Here is a 13,607-nt window from a genome sequence, read left to right on the forward strand (position 1 = left end):
TGGATCAACCAGAATATCAAAGAAGAACTGAAACAATTCATGGAAACCAATGAGAATGAAGACACTTCGGTCCAAAACCTATGGGATACAGCAAAGGCAGTCCTAAGGGGAAATACATAACTATCCAAACCTCCCTCAAAAAAACTGAAAAATCTAGAATACACCAGCTGTATCTACACCTGAAAGAGCTGGAGAACCAACAACAAATTAAACCAACTCCACACATAAGAAGGGAAATAATCAAGATTAGAGAGAGATCAATAAGGTAAAAACTAGAGATACAGTAGAACATATCAATGAAAATAGAAGCTGGTTTTTGAAAGAATCAATAAGATTGAAAAACTATTGGCCACACTAATCCAAAAGAAAAGAGAGAAAGCCCAAATTAATGAAATTATGAATGAAAAGGGAAAGATCACAACTAACACCAAGGAAGTAGAAACAATCATCAGAAGTTATTATCAACAGTTATATGCCAATAAGTCAAGCAACCTAGATGAAATGGATGCATTCCTGGAAAAGTATAACTGACAAAATTGAACAAGGAAGAAATTGACAACCTGAATAGACTGATGTCTAGTAATGAGATTGAAGCAGTGATCAAAAACCTCTCAAAAAACAAGAGCCCAGGACCTGACAGATTCCCTGAGGAATTCTACCAAACTTTCAAAGAAGAAATAACACCCATTCTCCTGAAGCTGCTTCAGAAAATTGAAGCAGAAAGAAAACTTCCAGACTATTTTTATGAAGCCAGCATTACCCTGATCCCCAACCCAGGCAAAAATCCCACCAAAAAGAAGGATTTCAGACCAATATCACAGATGAATATGGATGCAAATATTCTCAACCAGATACTAGCAAACAGGATCCAACAGCACATTAAAAAGATTATCCACCATGACCAGGGGGATTCATCCCTGGGTTACAAGAATGGTTCAACATTTGCAAATTAATCAATGTGATAGAAGAAATCAGTAAGAGAAGAGAGAAGAACCACATGGTCCTCTCAAATGATGCAGAAAAAGCATTTGACAAACTCCAGCATCCGTTCCTGATTAAAATGCTTCAAAGTATTATGGAATCAGAAGAGACCCTAAATTTCTAAGGAAATGTTGAAAAACAAAAATAAAACTGGGGGCATCACATTATCTGATTTCAAGCTTTACTACAAAGCTGTGATCACCAAGACAGCATGGTACTGGCATAAAAACAGACACATAGACCAGTGGATCAGAGTAGAGAGCCCAGATATGGACCCTCAACTCTATGCTCAAATAATCTTTGACAAAGCAGGAAAAAATATACAGTGGAAAAAAGACAGTGTCTTCAGTAAATGGTGCTGGGAAAATTAGACAACTATATGTAGAAGAATGAAACTCTGCCATTCTCTTACACCATACACAAAGATAAACTCAAAATGGATAAAAGACCTCAATATGAGACAGGAACCCATCAGAATCCTAGAGGAGAACATAGGCAGTAACCTCTTTGATATCAGCCACAGCAACATCTTTCAAGATATATCTCCAAAGGCAAAGGAAACAAAAGCTAAAATGAACTTTTGGGACTTTATCAAGATCAAAAGCTTCTGCACAGCAATGGAAACAGTCAAGAAAACAAAGAGGCAACCCACGGAATGGGGTAAGATATTTGCAAATGACACTACAGACAAAAGGTTGATATCCAGGATCTATAAAGAACTTCACAAACTCAACACACACAAAAAGGATAATCATGTCAAAAAATGGGAAGAAGATATGAACAGACACTTCTCCAATGAAGACATCCAAATGGCTATCAGACACATGAAAAAATGTTCATCATCATCTAGTCATCAGGGAGATTCAAATGAAAACCACATTGAGATACCACCTTATACCACTTAGAATGGCCAAAATTAGCAAGACAGGAAACTACATGTGTTGGAGAGGATGTGGAAATAGGGAACCCTCTTCCACTGCTGGTGGGAATGCAAGTTGGTGCAGCCTCTTTGGAGAACAGTGTGGAGATTCCTCAAGAAATTAAAAATAGAACTTCCCTATGACCCTGCCATTGCATTACTGGGTATTTACCCCAAATATACAGATGTAGTGAAAAGAAGGGCCATCTGTACCCCAATGTTTATAGCAGCAATGGCCACAGTTGCCAAACTGTGGAAAGAACCAAGATGCCCTTCAACGGACGAATGGATAAGGAAGATGTGGTCCATATACACTATGGAGTATTATGCCTCCATCAGAAAGGATGAATACCCAACTTTTGTAGCAACATGGACGGGACTGGAAGACATTATGCTGAGTGAAATAAGTCAAGCAGAGACAGTCAATTATCATATAGTTTCACTTATTTGTGGAGCATAAGAAATAACAGGGAGGACATGGGGAGATGGAGTGGAGAAGGGAGTTGATGGAAATTGGAAGGGGAGGTGAACAATGAGAGACTATGATCTTTAAAAAACAACCTGAGGGTTTTGAAGGGGGGGGGGAGGTTAGGGGAACCAGGTGGTGGGTATTAGGGAGAGCACGTATTGCATGGAGCACTGGGTGTGGTGCAAAAAACAATGAATACTGTTACGCTGAAAAGAATTAAGAAAAAAAAGAAAAAAAAAAAAGAAAGAGGAAAAATGCAAAGATTTAAATAAAAAAATATATATATATAGCTATTTAGTGTTTCCAGTACTTGTCCTGTTTTCCTGAGTCTTTTTCTATGGTAAATAGCTTTGCAGTGAAGTTTTAGAGATTTTCTAATATGAGTTTTTAGCAGTGCAATTGTTTGATCAGTTGGTAGATGTATTTAAAATTGTTGATGTTCATAGTTATTGCCCAAGTGCCATCCATAAGCTTGTACCAACCCATGTTACTTCCCTCAGTTTAGAGTTTGTACACATTCTCAACAAGAAGTTCTTAATGAATATTTATAATATTTGTAATTCTGGGTTTTTTTAAGATTTTATTTATTTGATAGAGAGAGAGAGAGAGATAATAAGTAGGCAGAGAGAGAGGTAGAGAGAGTGGAAGGGAAGCAGGATCCTTGCCTAGCAGAGAGCTCAATGTGCGGTTGATCCCAGGACCCTGGGATCATGACCTGAGCTGAAGGCAGAGGCTTTAACCCACTGAGCCACCAAGGTACCTCGAGATTCAGATTATTAAAAACATTGTATTTCATTTGTTTACTGTAATTGAAATTCAGTAAATATAATTGAATTTGATTCTCATGTTTAAAATTATTTGTGTTCATCTTTTATGAATTATTATTGAGTTTTACATGTTTTGTTTGATTGCTGCTCCTTTTCATATGAATTTTTATGACTTAATCATGCACTAAAGACATTATCCCTTTCACCATTCTGTAAGTATTTTTCTAGCCTATGATTTAGTTTGGATGTTCTTCCTTTGTGCAGAATATCTTTAGTAAAATTTTACATATACATAATCTATTAATACTTTCTATTAATTAATGTATTAATTAATCTATTAATACTTTCTTTGACCTTTGTATCTTTCTCAGAAAGACTTTCCTATTTTGATGTTAAAAATACTCTTCCAGGGGCACCTGGGTGGCTCAGTGGGTTAAAGCCTCTGCCTTTGGCTTGGGTCATGATTCCAGGGTCCTGGGATAGAGCCCCACATCGGGCTCTCTGCTCAGCGGGGAGCCTGTTTCCTCCTCTCTGTCCCTGCCTCCTCTGACTACTTGTGATCTTTGTCTGTCAAATAAATAAAATCTTAAAAAAATAATAAAACACCATTAAAAAATACTCTTCCACATGATTTTCAACGTTTAATTGTTTGTTTTGTGGTTTTACATTTTATGCTAAATAATTTTTTTTAAAGATTTTATTTATTTATTTGAGAGAGAGACAGTGAGAGAGAGCATGAGCAAGGAGAAGGTCAGAGGGAGAAGCAGACTCACCACGGAGCTGGGAGCCCGATGTGGGACTCTATCCCGGGACTCCGGGATCATGATCTGAGCCGAAGGCAGTCGTCAAACCAACTGAGCCACCCAGGCGTCCCTTATGCTAAATTTTTGATCCATCTACACTTTGATGTAAGTACTTAATTAGGGATTAAATATTATTTATTTTTCTAGGTGGTCATTTGTAGAGATATATACTTATCTTTCCCTGCCATTTAAGACATAATGGAATTACACTTAATTTGTAAGACACTTAGATGTCTGATAAGCTTAGTTCTTCTTACCATTCCTTATCAGAGCCATATTTATTCTGTAAACATATTTATGTTTGAAAATAAAATTTTAATAGGCAACTCTAATAAAAGTTATGTTTAGTTTGTGTTTTCAATATGAGTTGATTTAGGAATAGTTAATAGCTTTAGAGAATTAAGAATTCTCATCAAAACCTGTGTAGTTCTTTTCACCTAAAAAGCTTTCTTTGGTGTTCATATAGAAACAGCATGTTTCTTTGTAAATTTAGTCTTTTTGAGTTTTATGTTGTTTTGCAAATAGAATCTTATCTTCTACTTTCCAAGTGTCTGTTGTTTCAATGTAGAAAATCTGATTTTTCCCAGTCTTATATAAGATGTAATCTTCATAGTACATCATTCATCCTTTTTAGTCTAAGTTCTGCACATTTTGACACATACAGTTATGTAACCACATCACAACATATGTACAAGCGTTTCATCACCCCAAATAATCCACCACGCACCATTGTACTCCCCTTCTACCCTAGCCTCTAACCCTATGCTGACAAATGCTGATCCCTTTCTATTCCTATCATTCTATCTTTTCCAGAATGTTATATAAATTGAATCTACAGTATAAAGTTCTTTTTTATTCTAGCTTTTTGAGGTATAATTGACTAATCGGAATTGTATATATTTAAGATGCAATGTGTGATGATTTGATATATGTATTCGTTGTGAAATGGTTACCATTACCAGCTAATGAGAACATCTATTACCTCACATATTTTTTTTTTCTTCATGAAGGACACTTAAAATGTAATCTTAGCAAATTTCAAGTAAACAATACAGCATTATTAAGTGGAGCCACCATTCTGTATATTAGAGCCTTAGAACTTTTTCATCTTTTAAAAAATATTTTATTTATTTGAGAGAGTGGACACAAAAGGGGGGGTAGGGGAGAGTAAGGGCAGAATGAGAGGGAGATGCAGGCTTTACCCTAAGCAGGGAGCTTGATGAGGGGCTCAATACCAGGACCCTGGGATTCTGACCTGAGGCAAAGGCAGAGGCTTAACTGACTGAGTCACCCAGGTGCCCCAGAACTTATTTTTCTTATAACTGAATGTTTGTAGTTTTTGAAAATTTCCCCAATCTCCAGTACCTGATAATCATCATTCTCTTCCCTGCTTCTATAAATTTGACTTTTTTTTTTTAAACTACCACATATAACTGAGATCATGTAGTATTTGCCTTTCTGTATCTGGCTTATTTCACATAACATTCTCCTTCAACCATGTCTTAAAAAGCAGAATTTTCTTTTTTTATAGCCAAATACTATTTCATTATTTATACATGCCCCATTTTTTGCCCATCCATCCATCAATAGAGTGTTTTTGTTTTTTTTTTTAATCTTGTCTATTCTCCAGTGTGGGCCTTGATACCAGGACCCTGAGAATGTGACCTGAGCCGAAGGCAGAGTCTTAACCCACTGAACCACTGAGGCACCCCTATTGTGAATAATACTTCAATGAACACTGGGTGCAGATATTTCTTCAAAATACTGATATTATTTCCTTTGGATATATGCATAGATGTAGGATTGCTGTATCATAAGATAGTTTTACTTTTAACTATTTTAGGAATTTCCGTACTGTTTTTCCTAGTGGTCACACCAGTTTATGTTCCCACCAACAGCATACAAGGGTTTTAAATTCTTACGTCTTCACCAACACACTTCTTTTATAAGGGCATTTATTTCATGCCCTCATGATCTAATCACCTCCCAGAGGCACATCTCTTTATACCATTACATCAGACATTAGGATATGAAAATATGAATTTTGGGGTATGCAAACATTCAAACAATAGCTCAGGTCCAATTTCATTCTTTTGCTAATTGATATCCGGGTTCCTAGCACAACAAAGTGGCTTTCCTTTCTCTATAGTGTATTCTTGGTGCCCTTTTCAGATATTAGTTGACTGCATATGCATGGGATTATTTCTGAGATTTCTAGGCTCTTCCATTTGTCTACATACCTGTTTTTATGTCAGAATCATAACCTTTTGATTACTTTTGAAATGTATTTTTGTGATGTTGCTAGTTTTGTTCTTTTTCAAGATTGTTTTGGCTATTTGGGGTCTTTTGTAGTTCCATATGAATTTTTTTTTTTTTTTCAGTGCCATTAAAGTTTTGACAGGGGTTGTATTGAATCTGTAGATACATTGGAGAGTATGGAAACTTTAGCAACTTTATTCTTTCAATCAATGAACACAGGATATCTTTCCCTTTATTCATATCTTTAATATCTTTCATCAATATCATATAATTTTAAGGGTGAAAATCTCTTACTTCCTTGGTTAAATTTATTCCTATTGATGGAATTATAAATGAAATTATTTTCTTAACCTGTTTTTTGGATAGTTTGTTGTTATTATGTATAAATGCAACTGGTTTTTGTATGTTCATTTTGTATTTTGTAAGTTTGCTAAGTTTTTAAAAAATTAATTATAGCAATTTTAGTGGAGACTTTAGGGATATATATATATATATATATATATATATATATATATATATATAATCATGTCTAGTATGTAGTATTTTAAATCTGGCTTCTTTCTTTTCCATAATGCATTGGAGACTTATGCATAATGTATTTATCAATATTACTCCATCCTATGGCTGTGTGAGAGGTTTATTTATCCCTTTTTCAATTAATAGGTATTTTGGCTGTTTCCAGATATTTGAAATAATGAGAAAAACTACTATAAACATTCACTTAAAGGTTTGTTTTTTTGTTTGTTTGTTTTTTTGGGGGGGTTGCATGAACATAAGTTCCAATTACAATTGAATAAATTCCTAGGAGTGGAAGAGATGGATTTTTTTATTTTTTTTTATTTATTTTTTATTTTTATTTATTTATTTATTTATTTATTTATTTATTTATTTTATTTCCGGCATAACAGTATTCATTATTTTTGCACCACACCCCGTGCTCCATGCAATCCGTGCCCTCTATAATACCCACCACCTGGTACCCCAACCTCCCACCCCCCGTCCCTTCAAAACCCTCAGATTGTTTTTCAGAGTCCATAGTCTCTCATGGTTCACCTCCCCTTCCAATTTCCCCCAACTCCCTTCTCCACTCTAAGTCCCCATGTCCTCCATGCTATTTGTTATGCTCCACAAATAAGTGAAACCATATAATTGACTCTCTCTGCTTGACTTATTTCACTCAGCATAATCTCTTCCAGTCCCGTCCATGTTGCTACAAAAGTTGGGTATTCATCCTTTCTGATGGAGGCATAATACTCTATCCCCAGGGGTACAGGTCTGTGAATCACCAGGTTTACACACTTCACAGCACTCACCAAAGCACATACCCTCCCCAATGTCCATAATCCCACCCCCTTCTCCCAAACCCCCTCCCCCCAGCAACCCTCAGTTTGTTTTGTGAGATTAAAAGTCACTTATGGTTTGTCTCCCTCCCAATCCCATCTTGTTTCATTTATTTTTCTCCTACCCACTTAAGCCCCCATGTTGCATCACCACTTCCTCATATCAAGGAGATCATATGATAGTTGTCTTTCTCTGCTTGACTTATTTCGCTAAGCATGATACGCTCTAGTTCCATCCATGTTGTCGCAAATGGCAAGATTTCATTTCTTTTGATGGCTGCATAGTATTCCATTGTGTATATATACCACATCTTCTTGATCCATTCATCTGTTGATGGACATCTAGGTTCTTTCCATAGTTTGGCTATTGTGGACATTGCTGCTATAAACATTCGGGTGCATGTGCCCCTTTGGATCACTACGTTTGTATCCTTAGGGTAAATATCCAATAGTGCAATTGCTGGGTCATAGGGCAGTTCTATTTTCAACATTTTGAGGAACCTCCATGCTGTTTTCCAGAGTGGCTGCACCAGCTTGCATTCCCACCAACAGTGTAGGAGGGTTCCCCTTTCTCCGCATCCTCGCCAGCATCTGTCATTTCCTGACTTGTTGATTTTAGCCATTCTGACTGGTGTGAGGTGATATCTCATTGTGGTTTTGATTTGTATTTCCCTGATGCCGAGTGACATGGAGCACTTTTTCATGTGTCTGTTGGCCATCTGGATGTCTTCTTTGCAGAAATGTCTGTTCATGTCCTCTGCCCATTTCTTGATTGGATTATTTGTTCTTTGGGTGTTGAGTTTGCTAAGTTCTTTATAGATTCTGGACACTAGTCCTTTATCTGATATGTCATTTGCAAATATCTTCTCCCATTCTGTCAGTTGTCTTTTGATTTTGTTAACTGTTTCCTTTGCTGTGCAAAAGCTTTTGATCTTGATGAAATCCCAATAGTTCATTTTTGCCCTTGCTTCCCTTGCCTTTTGCGTTGTTCCTAGGAAGATGTTGCTGCGGTTGAGGTCAAAGAGGTTGCTGCCTGTGTTCTCCTCAAGGATTTTGATGGATTCCTTTCGCACATTGAGGTCCTTCATCCATTTTGAGTCTATTTTTGTGTGTGGTGTAAGGAAATGGTCCAATTTCATTTTTCTGCATGTGGCTGTCCAATTTTCCCAGCACCATTTATTGAAGAGGCTGTCTTTTTTCCATTGGACATTCTTTCCTGCTTTGTCGAAGATTAGTTGACAATAGAGTTGAGGGTCTATTTCTGGGCTCTCTATTCTGTTCCATTGATCTATGTGTCTGTTTTTGTGCCAGTACCATGCTGTCTTGATGACGACAGCTTTGTAATAGAGCTTGAAGTCCGGAATTGTGATGTCACCAACGTTGGCTTTCTTTTTCAATATCCCTTTGGCTATTCGAGGTCTTTTCTGGTTCCATAAAAATTTTAGCATTATTTGTTCCATTTCTTTGAAAAAGATGGATGGTACTTTGATAGGAATTGCATTAAATGTGTAGATTGCTTTAGGTAGCATAGACATTTTCACAATATTTATTCTTCCAATCCAGGAGCATGGAACATTTTTCCATTTCTTTGTGTCTTCCTCAATTTCTTTCATGAGTACTTTATAGTTTTCTGAGTATAGATTCTGTGTCTCTTTGGTTAGGTTTATTCCTAGGTATCTTATGGTTTTGGGTGCAATTGTAAATGGGATTGACTCCTTAATTTCTCTTTCTTCTGTCTTGCTGTTGGTGTAGAGAAATGCAACTGATTTCTGTGCATTGATTTTATATCCTGACACTTTACTGAATTCCTGTATAAGTTCTAGCAGTTTTGGAGTGGAGTCTTTTGGGTTTTCCACATATAGTATCATATCATCTGCGAAGAGTGATAATTTGACTTCTTCTTTGCCGATTTGGATGCCTTTAATTTCCTTTTGTTGTCTGATTGCTGAGGCTAGGACCTCTAGTACTATGTTGAATAGCAGTGGTGATAATGGACATCCCTGCCGTGTTCCTGACCTTAGCGGAAAAGCTTTCAGTTTTTCTCCATTGAGAATGATATTTGCGGTGGGTTTTTCATAGATGGCTTTGATGATATTGAGGTATGTGCCCTCTATCCCTACACTTTGAAGAGTTTTGATCAGGAAGGGATGCTGTACTTTGTCAAATGCTTTTTCAGCATCTATTGAGAGTATCATATGGTTCTTGTTCTTTCTTTTATTGATGTGTTGTATCACATTGACTGATTTGCGGATGTTGAACCAACCTTGCAGCCCTGGAATAAATCCCACTTGGTCGTGGTGAATAATCTTTTTAATGTACTGTTGAATCCTATTGGCTAGTATTTTGTTGAGTATTTTCGCATCTGTGTTCATCAAGGATATCGGTCTATAGCTCTCTTTTTTGGTGGGATCCTTGTCTGGTTTTGGGATCAAGGTGATGCTGGCCTCATAAAATGAGTTTGGAAGTTTTCCTTCCATTTCTATTTTTTGGAACAATTTCAGGAGAATAGGAATTAGTTCTTCTTTAAATGTTTGGTAGAATTCCCCCGGGAAGCCGTCTGGCCCTGGGCTTTTGTTTGTTTGGAGATTTTTAATGACTGTTTCAATCTCCTTACTGGTTATGGGTCTGTTCAGGCTTTCTATTTCTTCCTGGTTCAGTTGTGGTAGTTTATATGTTTCTAGGAATGCATCCATTTCTTCCAGATTGTCAAATTTATTAGCGTAGAGTTGCTCATAGTATGTTCTTATAATAGTTTGTATTTCTTTGGTGTTAGTTGTGATCTCTCCTCTTTCATTCATGATTTTATTTATTTGGGTCCTTTCTCTTTTCTTTTTGATAAGTCGGGCCAGGGGTTTCTCAATTTTATTAATTCTTTCAAAGAACCAGCTCCTAGTTTCGTTGATTTGTTCTATTGTTTTTTTGGTTTCTATTTCATTGATTTCTGCTCTGATCTTTATGATTTCTCTTCTCCTGCTGGGCTTAGGGTTTCTTTCTTGTTCTTTCTCCAGCTCCTTTAGGTGTAGGGTTAGGTTGTGTACCTGAGACCTTTCTTGTTTCTTGAGAAAGGCTTGTACCGCTATATATTTTCCTCTCAGGACTGCCTTTGTTGTGTCCCACAGATTTGAACCGTTGTAGTTTCATTATCATTTGTTTCCATGATTTTTTTCAATTCTTCTTTAATTTCCCGGTTGACCCATTCATTCTTTAGAAGGATGCTGTTTAGTCTCCATGTATTTGGGTTCTTTCCAAACTTCCTAATGTGGTTGAGTTCTAGCTTTAGAGCATTGTGGTCTGAAAATATGCAGGGAATGATCCCAATCTTTTGATACCGGTTGAGTCCTGATTTAGGACCGAGGATGTGATCTATTCTGGAGAATGTTCCATGTGCACTAGAGAAGAATGTGTATTCTGTTGCTTTGGGATGAAATATTCTGAATATATCTGTGATGTCCATCTGGTCCAGTGTGTCGTTTAAGGCCTTTATTTCCTTGCTGATCTTTTGCTTGGATGATCTGTCCATTTCAGTGAGGGGAGTGTTAAAGTCCCCCACTATTATTGTATTATTGTTGATGTGTTTCTTTGACTTTGTTATTAATTGGTTTATATAGTTGGCTGCTCCCACGTTGGGGGCATAGATATTTAAAATTGTTAAATCTTCTTGTTGGACAGACCCTTTGAGTATGATATAGTGTCCTTCCTCATCTCTTATTATAGTCTTTGGCTTAAAATCTAATTGATCTGATATAAGGATTGCAACTCCTGCTTTCTTCTGATGTCCATTAGCATGGTAAATTCTTTTCCACCCCCTCACTTTAAATCTGGAGGTGTCTTCGGGCTTAAAATGAGTTTCTTGGAGGCAACATATAGATGGGTTTTGTTTTTTTTATCCATTCTGATACCCTGTGTCTTTTGACAGGGGCATTTAGCCCATTAACATTCAGGGTAACTATTGAGAGATATGAATTTAGTGCCATTGTATTGCCTGTAAGTTGACTGTTACTGTATATGGTCTCTGTTCCTTTCTGATCTACCACTTGTAGGCTCTCTCTTTGCTTAGAGGACCCCTTTCAATATTTCCTGTAGAGCTGGTTTGGTATTTGCAAATTCTTTCAGTTTTTGTTTGTCCTGGAAGCTTTTAATCTCTCCTTCTATTTTCAATGATAGCCTAGCTGGATATAGTATTCTTGGCTGCATGTTTTTCTCGTTTAGTGCTGTGAAAATACATTGCAAGCTCTTTCTGGCCTGCCAGGTCTCTGTGGATAAGTCAGCTGCCAATCTAATATTTTTACCATTGTATGTTACAGACTTCTTTTCCCGGGCTGCTTTCAGGATTTTCTCTTTGTCACTGAGACTTGTAAATTTTACTATTAGGTGACGGGGTGTGGGCCTATTCCTATTGATTTTGAGAGGCGTTCTCTGAACCTCCTGAATTTTGATGCTCGTTCCCTTTGCCATATTGGGGAAATTGTCCCCAATAATTCTCTCCAGTATACCTTCTGCTCCCCTCTCTCTTTCTTCTTCTTCTGGAATCCCAATTATTCTAATGTTGTTTCGTCTTATGGTGTCACTTATCTCTCGAATTCTCCCCTCGTGGTCCAGTAACTGTTTGTCCCTCTTTTGCTCAGCTTCTTTATTCTCTGTCATTTGGTCTTCTATATCACTAATTCTTTCTTCTGCCTCATTTATCCTAGCAGTGAGAGCCTCCATTTTTGATTGCACTTCATTAATAGCTTTTTTTTATTTCAACTTGGTTAGATTTTAGTTCTTTTATTTCTCCAGAAAGGGCTTTTATATCTCTCGAGAGGGTTTCTCTAATATCTTCCATGCCTTTTTCGAGCCCGGCTAGAACCTTGAGAATTGTCATTCTGAACTCTAGATCTGACATATTACCAATGTCTGTATTGATTAGGTCCCTAGCCTTCGGTACTGCCTCTTGTTCTTTTTTTTGTGTTGAATTTTTCTGTCTTGTCATTTTGTCCAGATAAGAGTATATGAAGGGGAAAGTAAAATGCTAAAAGGGTGGCAACAACCCCAGGAAAAAATGCTTTAACCAAATTAGAAGAGATCCAAAATCGTGAGGGGGGAGAAAGGGGATAAAAAGAGGTTCAAAAAGGAAGAAAGAAAAAAAAAGAAAAAAGAAAAAAAAAAAAAGAAAAGAAAAGAATTTAAAAAAAAAGGAAAACACCTAAGAAAAATGTAAAAAAGAAAAAATATATATATTAGATAAACTAGTAAAAAATCGTTAAAAAAGAAAAAGGTAAGAATTAAAAAAAAAAAAATTTACCCGAAGGCGAGGAAAAAAAAAAAAATGAAAAAGAAAAAAATTAAATTAACTGCAAGACTAAAAAAAAATCACAGGGAAAAAGCCATGAGTTCCGTGCTTGGCTTTCTCCTCCTCTGGAATTCTGCTGCTCTCCTTGGTATTGAAATCGCACTCCTTGGTAGGTGAACTTGGTCTCGGCTGGATTTCTTGTTGATCTTCTGGGGGAGGGGCCTGTTGTAGTGATTCTCAAGTGTCTTTGCCCCAGGCGGAATTACACCGCCCTTACCCGGGGCCGGGGTGAGTAATCCGCTGGGGTTTGCTTTCAGGAGCTTTTGTTCCCTGAGCGCTTTCCGTAGAGTTCCGGAGGACGGGAATACAAATGGCGGCCTCCTGGTCTCCGGCCCGGAGGAGCCGAGAGCCCAGGGCCGCACTCCTCAGTGCGCCCTCAGAGAACAGCGCCCAGTTACTCCCGTCTGCCTGACCTCCGGCCGCGCTCCGAGCTCTCCGAGCCTGCGACCAGTTCAAGGTAACACCGAGCTGTGAGCTTACTGTCGGCTCTGTCTCTGTAGCCGGCTTTCCCGTTCCAATACCTGCAAGTTCTGCAACACTCAGACACCCCCGATCCTTCTGTGACCCTGCGGGACCCGAGGCCACGCTGACCCCGTGTGGGCTTTGCCCCGGGTAGCCTCTGGAGTGATGTCCCTCAGCGGAACAGACTTTTAAAAGTCCTGATTTTGTGCACCGTTGCTCCGCCGCTTGCCGGGAGCCGGCCCCTCCCCCCGGGGTCTATCTTCCCGTCGCTTTGG

Source organism: Mustela erminea, chromosome 9 (genome assembly GCF_009829155.1).
Source record: "Mustela erminea isolate mMusErm1 chromosome 9, mMusErm1.Pri, whole genome shotgun sequence".
NCBI classification, from domain to species: domain Eukaryota; kingdom Metazoa; phylum Chordata; class Mammalia; order Carnivora; family Mustelidae; genus Mustela; species Mustela erminea.